General features: G+C 41.0%; 1 pseudogene; it reads left to right on the top strand.

Annotated features, from left to right (window-relative positions):
* The first annotated feature begins 7530 nt into the window (after positions 1-7530).
* Positions 7531-11611, top strand: part of LOC139702422 (ubiquitin carboxyl-terminal hydrolase 31-like) — a 114164-nt pseudogene continuing 110083 nt past the window's right edge.

Consider the following 11611-nt stretch of genomic DNA (forward strand, 5'->3'; position numbering starts at 1 on the left):
TTTGATTCAAGTGGGTTATGAGCTCCCATTTTTACCCCATATACAGATTGCAGAACCACATCAGTTACACATCCATTGATTTACATATTGCCATACTAGTGTCTGTTGTATTCTGCTGCATTTCCTATCCTCTACTATCACCCCTCCCCTCCCCTCCCCTCCCCTCTTCTCTCTATGCCCCCTCTACTGACATTCGTTTGCCCCCCTTGTATTATTTTTCCCTTTCCCCTCACTTCCTCTTGTATGTACTTTTGTATAACTCTGAGGGTCTCCTTCCGTTTCCATGCATTTTCCCTTCTCTCTCCCTTTCCCTCCCACCTCTCATCCCTGTTTAATGTTAATCTTCTTCTCATGCTCTTCGACCCTACTCTGTTCTTAGTTACTCTCCTTATATCAAAGAAGACATTTGGCATTTGTTTTTTAGGGATTGGCTAGCTTCACTTAGCATAATCTGCTCTAATGCCATTCATTTCCCTGTAAATTCTATGATTTTGTCATTTTTTAATGCAGAGTAATACTCCATTGTGTATAAATGCCACATTTTTTTTATCCATTCATCCATTGAAGGGCATCTAGGTTGGTTCCACAGTCTTGCTATTGTGAATTGTGCTGCTATGAACATCGATGTAGCAGTGTCCCTGTAGCATGCTCTTTTTAGGTCTTTAGGGATTAGACCGAGAAGGGGAATAGCTGGGTCAAATGGTGGCTCCATTCCCAGCTTTCCAAGAAATCTCCATACTGCTTTCCAAATTGGCTGCACCAATTTGCAGTCCCACCAGCAATGTACAAGTGTACCCTTTTCCCCACATCCTCGCCAGCACTTGTTGTTGTTTGACTTCATAATGGCTGCCAATCTAACTGGAGTGAGATGGTATCTTAGGGTGGTTTTGATTTGCATTTCTCTGACTGCTAGAGATGGTGAGCATTTTTTCATGTACTTGTTGATTGATTGTATGTCCTCCTCTGAGAAGTGTCTGTTCAGGTCCTTGGCCCATTTGTTGATTGGGTTGTTTGTTCTCTTATTGTCTAATTTTTTGAGTTCTTTGTATACTCTGGATATTAGGGCTCTATCTGAAGTGTGAGGAGTAAAGATTTGTTCCCAGGATGTAGGCTCCCTATTTACCTCTCTTATTGTTTCTTTTGCTGAGAAAAAACTTTTTAGTTTGAGTAAGTCCCATTTGTTGATTCTAGTTATTAACTTTTGTGCTATGGGTGTCCTATTGAGGAATTTGGAGCCCGACCCCACAGTATGTAGATCGTAGCCAACTTTTTCTTCTATCAGACGGCGTGTCTCTGATTTGATATCAAGCTCCTTGATCCATTTTGAATTAACTTTTGTGCATGGCGAGAGAAAGGGATTCAGTTTCATTTTGTTGCATATGGATTTCCAGTTTTCCCAGCACCATTTGTTGAAGATGCTATCCTTCCTCCATTGCATGCTTTTAGACCCTTTATCAAATATAAGATAGTTGTAGTTTTGTGGATTGGTTTCTGTGTCCTCTATTCTGTACCATTGGTCCACCCGCCTGTTTTGGTACCAGTACCATGCTGTTTTTGTTACTATTGCTCTGTAATATAGTTTGAAGTCTGGTATCGCTATACCGCCTGATTCACATTTCCTGCTTAGCATTGTTTTTGCTATTCTGGGTCTTTTATTTTTCCATATGAATTTCATGATTGCTTTCTCTATTTCTACAAGAAATGCCGTTGGGATTTTGATTGGCATTGCATTAAACCTATAGAGAACTTTTGGTAATATCGCCATTTTGATGATGTTAGTTCTGCCTATCCATGAACAGGGTATATTTTTCCATCTTCTAAGATTTTCTTCTATTTCTCTCTTTAGGGTTCTGTAGTTTTCATTGTATAAGTCTTTCACCTCTTTTGTTAGGTTGATTCCCAAGTATTTTATTTTTTTTGAAGATATTGTGAATGGAGTGGTTGTCCTCATTTCCATTTCAGAGGATTTGTCGCTGATATACAGGAATGCCTTTGATTTATGCATGTTGATTTTATATCCTGCCACTTTGCTGAATTCATTTATTAGCTCTAATAGTTTCTTTGTAGACCCTTTTGGGTCTGCTAGGTATAGAATCATGTCATCTGCAAATAGTGATAATTTAAGTTCTTCTTTTCCTATTTTGATGCCTTTAATTTCTTTCGTCTGTCTAATTGCTCTGGCCAGTGTTTCGAGAACTATGTTGAACAGAAGTGGTGAGAGAGGGCATCCCTGTCTTGTTCCAGATTTTAGAGGGAATGCCTTCAGTTTTTCTCCATTCAGAATGATGCTAGCATGAGGCTTAGCATAGATTGCTTTTACAATATTGAGGTATGTTCCTGTTATCCCTAGTTTTTCTAGAGTTTTGAACATAAAGGGATGCTGTACTTTGTCAAATGCTTTTTCCGCATCTATCGAGATGATCATATGGTTCTTATTTTTAAGTCTATTGATGTGGTGAATAACATTTATTGATTTCCGTATATTGAATCAGCCTTGCATCCCAGGGATGAATCCTACTTGATCATGGTGCACAATTTTTTTGATATGTTTTTGTATCCGAGTGGCCAGAATTTTATTGAGGATTTTTGCATCTAGGTTCATTAGAGATATTGGTCTGTAGTTTTCTTTCTTTGAAGTGTCTTTGTCTGGTTTAGGTATCAGGGTGATGTTGGCCTCGTAGAATGAATTTGGAAGTTCTCCCTCTTTTTCTATTTCCCGAAGTAGCTTGAAAAGTATTGGTATTAGTTCCTCTTTAAAGGTTTTGTAAAACTCTGCTGTATACCCATCCGGTCCTGGGCTTTTCTTAGTTGGTAGTCTTTTGATGGTTTCTTCTATTTCCTCAATTGATATTGGTCTGTTTAGGTTGTCTATATCCTCCTGACTCAATCTGGGCAGATCATATGACTTAAGAAATTTATCTATGCCTTCACTATCTTCTAATTTATTGGAGTATAAGGATTCAAAATAATTTTTGATTATCTTCTGTATTTCTGAAGTGTCTGTTGTGATATTGCCTCTTTCATCCCGTATGTTAGTGATTTGAGTTCTCTCTCTTCTTCTCTTCGCTAGCATGGCTAAGGGTCTGTCGATTTTGTTTATTTTTTCAAAGAACCAACTTTTAGTTTTGTCAATTTTTTCAATTGTTTCTTTTGTTTCGATTTCATTAATTTCAGCTCTGATTTTAATTATTTCTTGCCTTCTACTTCTTTTGCTGTTGTTTTGCTCTTCTTTTTCTAGGATTTTGAGATGAAGTATGAGATCATTTATTTGTTGGTTTTTTCTTTTTTTAAGGAATGAACTCCAAGCAATGAATTTTCCTCTTAGAACTGCTTTCAATGTGTCCCATAGATTCCGATATGTTGTGTCTGTGTTTTCATTAATCTCTAAGAATTTTTTAATTTCCTCCTTGATGTCTTCTATAACCCATTGATCATTCAGTAACCTATTGTTCATTCTCCAAGTGATATATTCTTTTTCCTTCCTTCTTTTATCGTTGATTTTCAGTTCCATTCCATTATGATCAGATAGGATGCATGGTATTATCTCTACTCCTTTGTATTGTCTAAGAGTTTCCCTGTGACATAATATATGATCTATTTTTGAGAAGGATCCATGTGCTGCTGAGAAAAAAGTGTAACTGTTTGATGTTGGGTGGTATATTCTATATATGTCAATTAAGTCTAGGTTATTAATTGTGTTATTGAGTTCTATGGTTTCCTTATTCAACTTTTGTTTGGAAGATCTGTCCAGTGGTGAGAGAGGTGTGTTGAAGTCTCCCATGATTATTGTATGGTGGTCTATTAGACTCTTGAACTTGAGAAGAGTTTGTTTGATGAACATAGCTGCACCATTGTTTGGGGCATATATATTTATGATTGTTATGTCTTGTTGGTGTATGGTTCCCTTGAGCAGTATGTAGTGTCCCTCTTTATCCCTTTTGATTAACTTTGGCTTAAAATCTATTTTATTTGATATGAGTATGGATACTCCTGCTTGTTTCCGAAGTCCATATGAGTGATATGATTTTTCCCAACCTTTCACCTTCAGCCTATGTATGTCTTTTCCTATCAAATGCGTCTCCTGTAGGCAGCATATTGTTGGGTCTTGTTTTGTGATCCATTCTACTAGCCTGTGTCTCTTGATTGGTGAGTTTAAGCCATTAACATTTAGGGTTATTATTGAGATATGGGTTGTTCTTCCAGCCATATTTGTTTATTTATGTTACTAAACATGGTTTGTTTTCCACTTTGATTATTTTCCCCCCTTTAGTGTCCTACCTCCCACTGTTGGTTTTCATTGTTATTTTCCATTTCCTCTTCCTGTAATGTTTTGCCAAGGATGTTTTGAAGAGATGGTTTTCTAGCTGCAAATTCTTTTAACTTTTGTTTATCGTGGAAGGTTTTAATTTCATCTTCCATCCTGAAGCTTAATTTTGCTGGAAACACAATTCTTGGTTGGAACCCATTTTCTTTCAGTGTTTGAAATATGTTATTCCAGGATCTTCTAGCTTTCAGAGTCTGTGTTGAAAGATCAGCTGTTATCCTGATTGGCTTACCCCTAAATGTGATCTGCTTCCTTTCTCTTGTAGCTTTTAAAATTCTCTCCTTGTTCTGTATGTTGGGCATCTTCATTATAATGTGTCTAGGTGTGGGTCTCTTATGATTTTGCACATTCGGCGTCCTGTAGGCTTCTAGGATTTGGGGTTCTGTCTCATTCTTCAAGTCTGGGAAGTTTTCTCGAATTATTTCATTGAATAGATTGCTCATTCCTTTGGTTTGAAACTCTGTTCCTTCCTGTATCCCAATGACTCTTAAATTTGGTCTCTTGATGTTATCCCATATTTCTTGGATGTTCTGCTCATGGTTTCTTAACAGTCTTGCTGAGCTGTCTATGTTCTTTTCAAGTTGAAATACTTTATCTTCATTGTCTGATGTTCTGTCTTCTAAGTGTTCTACTCTGCTGGTAGTATTCTCAATTGAGTTTTTAAGTTGGCTTATTGCTTCCTGCATTTCTAGGATTTCTGTTTGTTTGTTTTTTATAACCTCTATTTCCCTGTATAGTTGATCTTTTGCTTCTTGGATTTGTTTATGTAATTCATTGTTGAAGTGATCTTCCATTGTCTGATTTTGCTGTCTGATGTCTTCCTTGAGACTCCAGATCATCTGAAGCATGTATATCCTGAATTCTTTATCTGACATTCCATCAGCTGCAGCTATTACCTCTTCTAAAGTTGAGTTGACCTGCAATGCTTGTGGTCCTTTCTTTCCTTGTCTCTTCATACTGTTCGTGTTCCTTTCTTCTTGGTGAAACTGTTGTGCTATTGAATTTTCCCCCTATATATTTATATTGGTCTTGTATAGTTGCAAAGTCTCCCTCGCAGGCACGGGCGGCGGCTCTGCCCCTCCTCCAATTGGGGCAATGTGCCTACCATGCCGGCAGGCCGCTGGGCCTGCTCTGCCAGTCGGTAGCAGGTCCGCCGACCTTGCAGGCGCGGGCGGCGGCTCTGTCCCTCTGCAGGCCGCTAGGCTTGTTCTGTTGGTGGTCGCAGTTCTGCCTACTTTGCAGGCGCAGGCAGCGGCACTGCCCCTCTGCAGGCCTCTGGGGCTGTACTGCCAGTGGGTCGCAGGTCTGCCTACTTTGCAGGCGTGGGGGGGGGGCGGCTCTACCCTTCCTCAGGCCACTGGGCCTGTTCTGTCTCTCGGTTGCAGGTCTGACCTGTTCTGATGGTGGTCTCAGTTCCGACTACCTTGCAGGCGCGGGGGGGAGGGGGCGGCTCTGCCTCTCAGCAGGCCACTGCTCCTCTTCTGCCGGTGGGTCGCAGGCCCGCCTACCTTGCAGGAGTGATTGGAAGCTCTGTCCCGCCGCGGGCCACTGGGCCTTTTCTGTCGGTGGTCACAGTTCCCCTACCTGGCAGGCGCGGGGGGTGGGGGGCGGCTCTGCCCCTCAGCAGGCCCCTGGGCCTGCTCTGTGTTTGGTCACAGTTCCCTCTACTATGCCGGCGCAGGGGGAGGGGGGTTGTTATTATTTTTAAAGTATCAAATTAAGGAATTCTTATCACTAAAGATTATTTTTATCTTCAATTCTAAATTTTGAGTTAATTTTTGGCATTATCTCTGTCCTTTTACTGTTATTGTTACCACTTTTTACTGGTAATGAGGACTTGCTTCCCCCATGCTGAAATATAACACCAGAGAAGCACACCAAGGCATGTTTAGAGTGGAGAATTGAAGCAGAAAACACTTCTCCCTGGAGAAAGAAGAGGACTCAATGAAGTGACACCTCCTTTCTCCACAGAAAAGCCCTCTTCACCATGGCTTATTTGGGGACTGTCAGCCAAAGAGTCTCTGCAAAAAAGTTCAATGTAGATAAACCCTATTTTTGTGTCACCCTGTTTACTTGGCCACTGGCCGAGAAGATACCAGCACTCCAGGTGCTGGACACCCCCTTACTAGTTTTTCACAAAAGTATCCAGTAGAGCACTTTGAAGAAATTTGCAAACAAGGCATCTGGCCATTGAGCTGAGCTTCACAGAGATGTCTGCATTTTTAAGATAAGTTACAAATGGGCTCCATGGTAACAGCTGGTAGGGGAGGGAAGAAAGGGGAGAAGAAGCTCTCCCCTTCTCAAGTGTTGTCCTTGAAGGGTTAATTTGCCCAGAACAGTGAAAGAAAAAGCTGCTTTTATGTGAACTTCTGCAGACTGTGAACTTCTGAGCCCCTTCCCTTACATGCTGGGTATAAAACTCTGAAACTCCCTGAACTCGGGGTTCAGGGGATTGATTGATTACAACAAAAACTGTGCCCTCTGAACCTGGTTGCAGCCAAATAAAACTGTTTCCTGCTATCTTCAGTGCCTTGCCTCGTTTTTCCCTACAACAAACTGGGGCACAGTGCTGGAGGGAGTTCTGTCACGTGTGGTGAGTCAGGGTCTGCAGGAGAAAACACCAACTGGGCTGTTACCACATACATCTTTCCCATTTCAGGGTAGCAACCTGATTCTGAGCATTGCCTCGAAACCTCTTCCCACAACAAAATGCCTATACATATAAGAGTCTACAGGCTGCACCATGTCAGTCACATGTCATTTTGAAGCCAATGGCAGATCCACATATCCCCACCACAGATGTTTTATCACACACTTGCACTCCACTGCTCCAGGCCCAGTTCCCAGCGGGGTCCAACTCACTGGCATCTCTGTTCTACACCATTTTCATGAACTCCAGTCAAAAAAGGCACTCTTTGGCTCAGTCATGATGAGCAACAGGAGATCCTAAGGTTCTCCAGTGCTTCCTGGTAATGGGAATTTCAAAAATTTCATGGTGTCATGTAGCCATCATTCAGGGATGAAGTAGGTGGCACTGTGGGTTTTGATTCATTCAGGAACCAGTAAGTGGTGAGGAATCTCCTTTCAATGAAAGCTCTGAAGAAGTCACAAAGGCAAGGCTTCCCAAAAAGCAGCCAAAAGTTCACGTGAAGCCAGGCCCATTGGGATCTAAAATGTGAGGTCCATGTGTGTTTTGGCTCTCAACTATGGCTGACAAGGCTTTCACAAAAAAATCATATGATTCCCAGTTCTGTGGAGAAAGCCACCCTGGGCCTAAATCTCAGTTTCCAAGGGCACCTCTCATGCTTGGCCTTCCCAAATCCCAACACAATTCATGGCAATACTTCTCTGAGGTCAGTTCCAGAACTCAGTCTCTAATGGGAATCACACCAGACATCAAGCTGAGGTTGGCCCACTCATCTCTTCCAACCACCACAAAAATGATCACAATTCCAACAAAAAACACTCCCAAAAGTCCCTCATCTTCTTCCATATAAACACTCATCATAACATTCTGGCTGGAGGTTTCCATATGGGAAGCAGTCCTAGATGGTGTCCAAAATAAGCTCCCATGCCCTCATTTGCCTAAAGCCATGGTGGGCTAGACACCCTTCTTGAGAACCATAATAGATAAAATGAGCCTGTAGTTAATACTGCTCTGCTTCTCAAATTAGATGCCTACTGACTGCTGGGGGTAGATTCTTTATGTGTACTGGAGTCATAGAATAAACCAACCACCTCTGTGCTAGCTACTGCAGGGCTTGGAACAAACCGTTTGACCCAAAGGATTCCTATTCTCACTTCAAGGAGGTCAGGAGTCTTACAAGAGGAAGGCAAGAGACTTCTTCCAAAATTACTGCTTTTATTTTGTCATTTTAGTTTTGCATGGACACATGGCATCTTTATTTAGTTTCATGAGGTGCTGAGAATCTAAGCCACAGCCTCACACATGACCAAGAGGCTGATTAAGACATATCCCCTTACAGAACACTTTACCTAAAAGCCACAGATGAGGCCTCTTCATTTCCGATTGAAACTGTTTTCTTGAGGATTCATAAAGGGGTGGCCTGAGACAAAGACCTTCCTGACATTCAGGGGAACAGATCAATAGGTAAGAAAAAAGCCTGGGGACAGACTTTTCCACAAGATGAACACTACGGCACTGACAGCTCCTGATCATGCTACTTGGGTTGCTATATAGTCAAGCAGGGTTTCTCCACTGAGAGCCTTACCAGTCACAATGATTTCTGAGTTTTCTGAGATGCTTGGAATTCCATTCAGCAATCCAGTGCATGGCTATGTCACAGAGCTTGGAGGTGATACATATCTTGGACACAAAACCACAAGCCCCTTCTGAAGAGTGGCCAAAATTCAGAAAGAATACAGAAACTTAGGAACATAGTAGGTGTTGCTTATCTGCAAGGCAAACAGCAATCCATTCATATATTCACCAGGAGGAGTTCTGGGAAGCTTTCATTTAGACAGGCACATCCACTGATGCATTATTTTTTACTGTCTACCACCACACACACAGTGGGATACATTGACATAGAAACACTCACCTTTAACAAAAGGACTCACTAGTAAATTCACTGTTTACTATTGAATACCAAACAAACTGTATTTCCTCTGTATTCTCAGAACATGAGACAAAACCAGAAATTCAAACACACACCCACAAAGACACACATACACCACTCTGGAGTTAGTCTGCATCTATCCAAAGTGTCCTCTGACTAGTGGGAGACAGTATGTTCCCCAAGAGTGGCCTGTCCTGTGTTAGCTCTGGTCTTCTTGGCCAACTCTGTGAAGTTGTCAGGAGCCAGCAATGAGCCAGTACCTTCCTTCTTAGGAAAGGCCCCTCTTCAGAGCTTTCCTGGTATTTGGCCATCCCCACATCAGTAGGTGCCAAGAAAGAATGACTCTGTCCTTGGTAAATCCAAACAAGTGAGCCCACAGGGATGGGACTGGCTCTGGGTGCCTCGCTACATGGATCCCAAGTAGAGAGTTCTATCACCAAGGAAGTGAGGTGAGGTCACTTCCTTCAAGGAAATAAATGAGGTCACTGCCTTGACAACCACTTTGTTTTAACAGTGGTTTTCAAGAGTCCCATGAGATGGAGGCTGCCCCATCCTCCTGTGACATTTTCACAAGTTATAAAAGTATATATACCATTAGCACCTAGGATCAGCTATTCCCACAGGCCTGGTTTGGTCCATATTGCCTTCATTGAGAAGAGAGAGGCTGATTCAGGCACATCCCTTCATCCTGACTGGGTTAATTGCCATGGAAGATGACTTTACACCTCTCAGGTCCTACATAGCTGCCTACATCTTCTCCAGGGATCATTTTTACATCTACCTTTGAGGTTCTCAACAGGTGTAGGATCTTGTACATACCTGTATTGCAAGATCAACTCTGTACTTGCTCTTACATGAAATTAGATTGAGGAAGCAGAGTATGTTTAGGGTTAATATCATGTTCAATTTGGGTTAGGAGTCATTCTGCTGGATGAGAATACTGGTATTGAGAAACTGAGATTTTTATCAGAATGTATAGGTGAAATGTAAGTACAAAAACAGAAAACTAGGTAAGATCTGAAGCACAGAAAGGCATTGGGCCCTTGATTTGGATACATAGTTTTGAATTCACTTCTGCACAGATATATCATATAAATCAATATACAATGGCATAGGATCTGGTAGTTTGGATTATTGAATATAGAAGAGAACATCCATTGAAATAGGGATAGTAGTGTTAGCATTGCAGTGTAGGTTTAGGATGAAGAGTGAGTTTAGCATTTGGAAAAAAATTTCTTTTGCAATAGGGTTTCTGTTAGAGAATGAATGTAAATATCAGCACACAGGAAGAGTCAGCCACAAGAATGGACTTGGGAAACTGTAGGAAAATAGATATCAATATAGATGTTAGGCGATCGGGAAAAGTATAAAGTGAGTGATAGGATTAGGGATATATTCAACAGGGGGGAGGTTGAATATATAATCTTAGGAAGAAACAAATATATAGTCACCATTAGGATTGAAATTTGAAAGCATTAGACAACATAGATATGGATGTTTTTAGTAATCCATGCTGTCATTAAAATTAAATCATTAAATCATTAAAATTCTTTGGTAGAATCATAAGACTGGATTCCCCCTATAGTACATATTCTTCATCTCATTTTTGAATTTCCCTGTGAAATGTTCCAGTGTCCATTCATTGTATTCAAGATAAAACTCAAAGAATTTATCTTGTTCTGAAAAGGTTTTCTGAGCATATTCCTTGACATGAACTGAATTGTCCATTACCACTAGTGGACACCAGTGCTGAATTAGATAAGCTGGCTTCACAGGCTCTGACCTGGAGCACCCAGGCCTTAGACAATTTTGTTTGACTGCTGGGCCGGTTTCATCCTTTTTCTTCTATGTCTGCCTCTCAAAATTGACTCTTCATTTGTGACCAAATTCAAAATCCATCTTCTTGAATTGGCTTTGTAAAACTACAGAGGCAAAAGGAGCTTCCCCCTTTCTTCCCTCCTGCTAGCAGATTGCTAGAAACTCTGCTCAACAAATACATCCATTCAAGCCCCAAGTGCTTTGGGGATTTTACCTCTTAAGGCACAGGATGATTGTTGGCTCCTATTAAATGTTCACAAACTATTTGTTGAATGACAGGTTAATATGTTTGAAATTATGTTCTCTTTCCCCAAACTGACACTGCTGACAGGTCCCATCTTCTCACGTAATCACAAAACAGGTCCCCATCAGGGCATAAAGCCTGAAGTCTTTCCTCCCCTACACTGTTGTCATAATGATCTCTCTGAAACAGAAATCTGGATGTGCCATGCCATTTTAAAAATTGCCATCATCCCTCCCTCATTTAAAGGCTGAATTCCATAGGCTTCATGTGACTTCTAAGGTCTCATGATTTTCTCTTTTTTCTGCAGCCAATTATCTGCAACTTGGAATTATGTGCTTCCCATCAACATCAGGGAGTTGCTTCTTACACAAGTGCCCCAAAGTCCTGCATCATTCAAAAGTTTCATTATTTAATAAAATTTCTTCCCTGTGAATAAATCTAAACTGTATAGATGTCATGGCATTCTGGAACAGTAGATTCACCTTGGAGGAACACATTTCACTCCACATGCCTCTGCCCAGAAGCTCTGTTATTAGTTCATAGCAGACATTTTCTTAAATCTACAGAAGAACATGTGATAGTGGATTGGTGAATTTCTTCCTTTTATTTTATTACATTCAAATCCTGTTTCAAAGTTTGAGATTT

Source organism: Marmota flaviventris, chromosome 17 (assembly GCF_047511675.1).
Source record: "Marmota flaviventris isolate mMarFla1 chromosome 17, mMarFla1.hap1, whole genome shotgun sequence".
In the NCBI taxonomy this organism is placed as follows: Eukaryota; Metazoa; Chordata; class Mammalia; order Rodentia; family Sciuridae; genus Marmota; species Marmota flaviventris.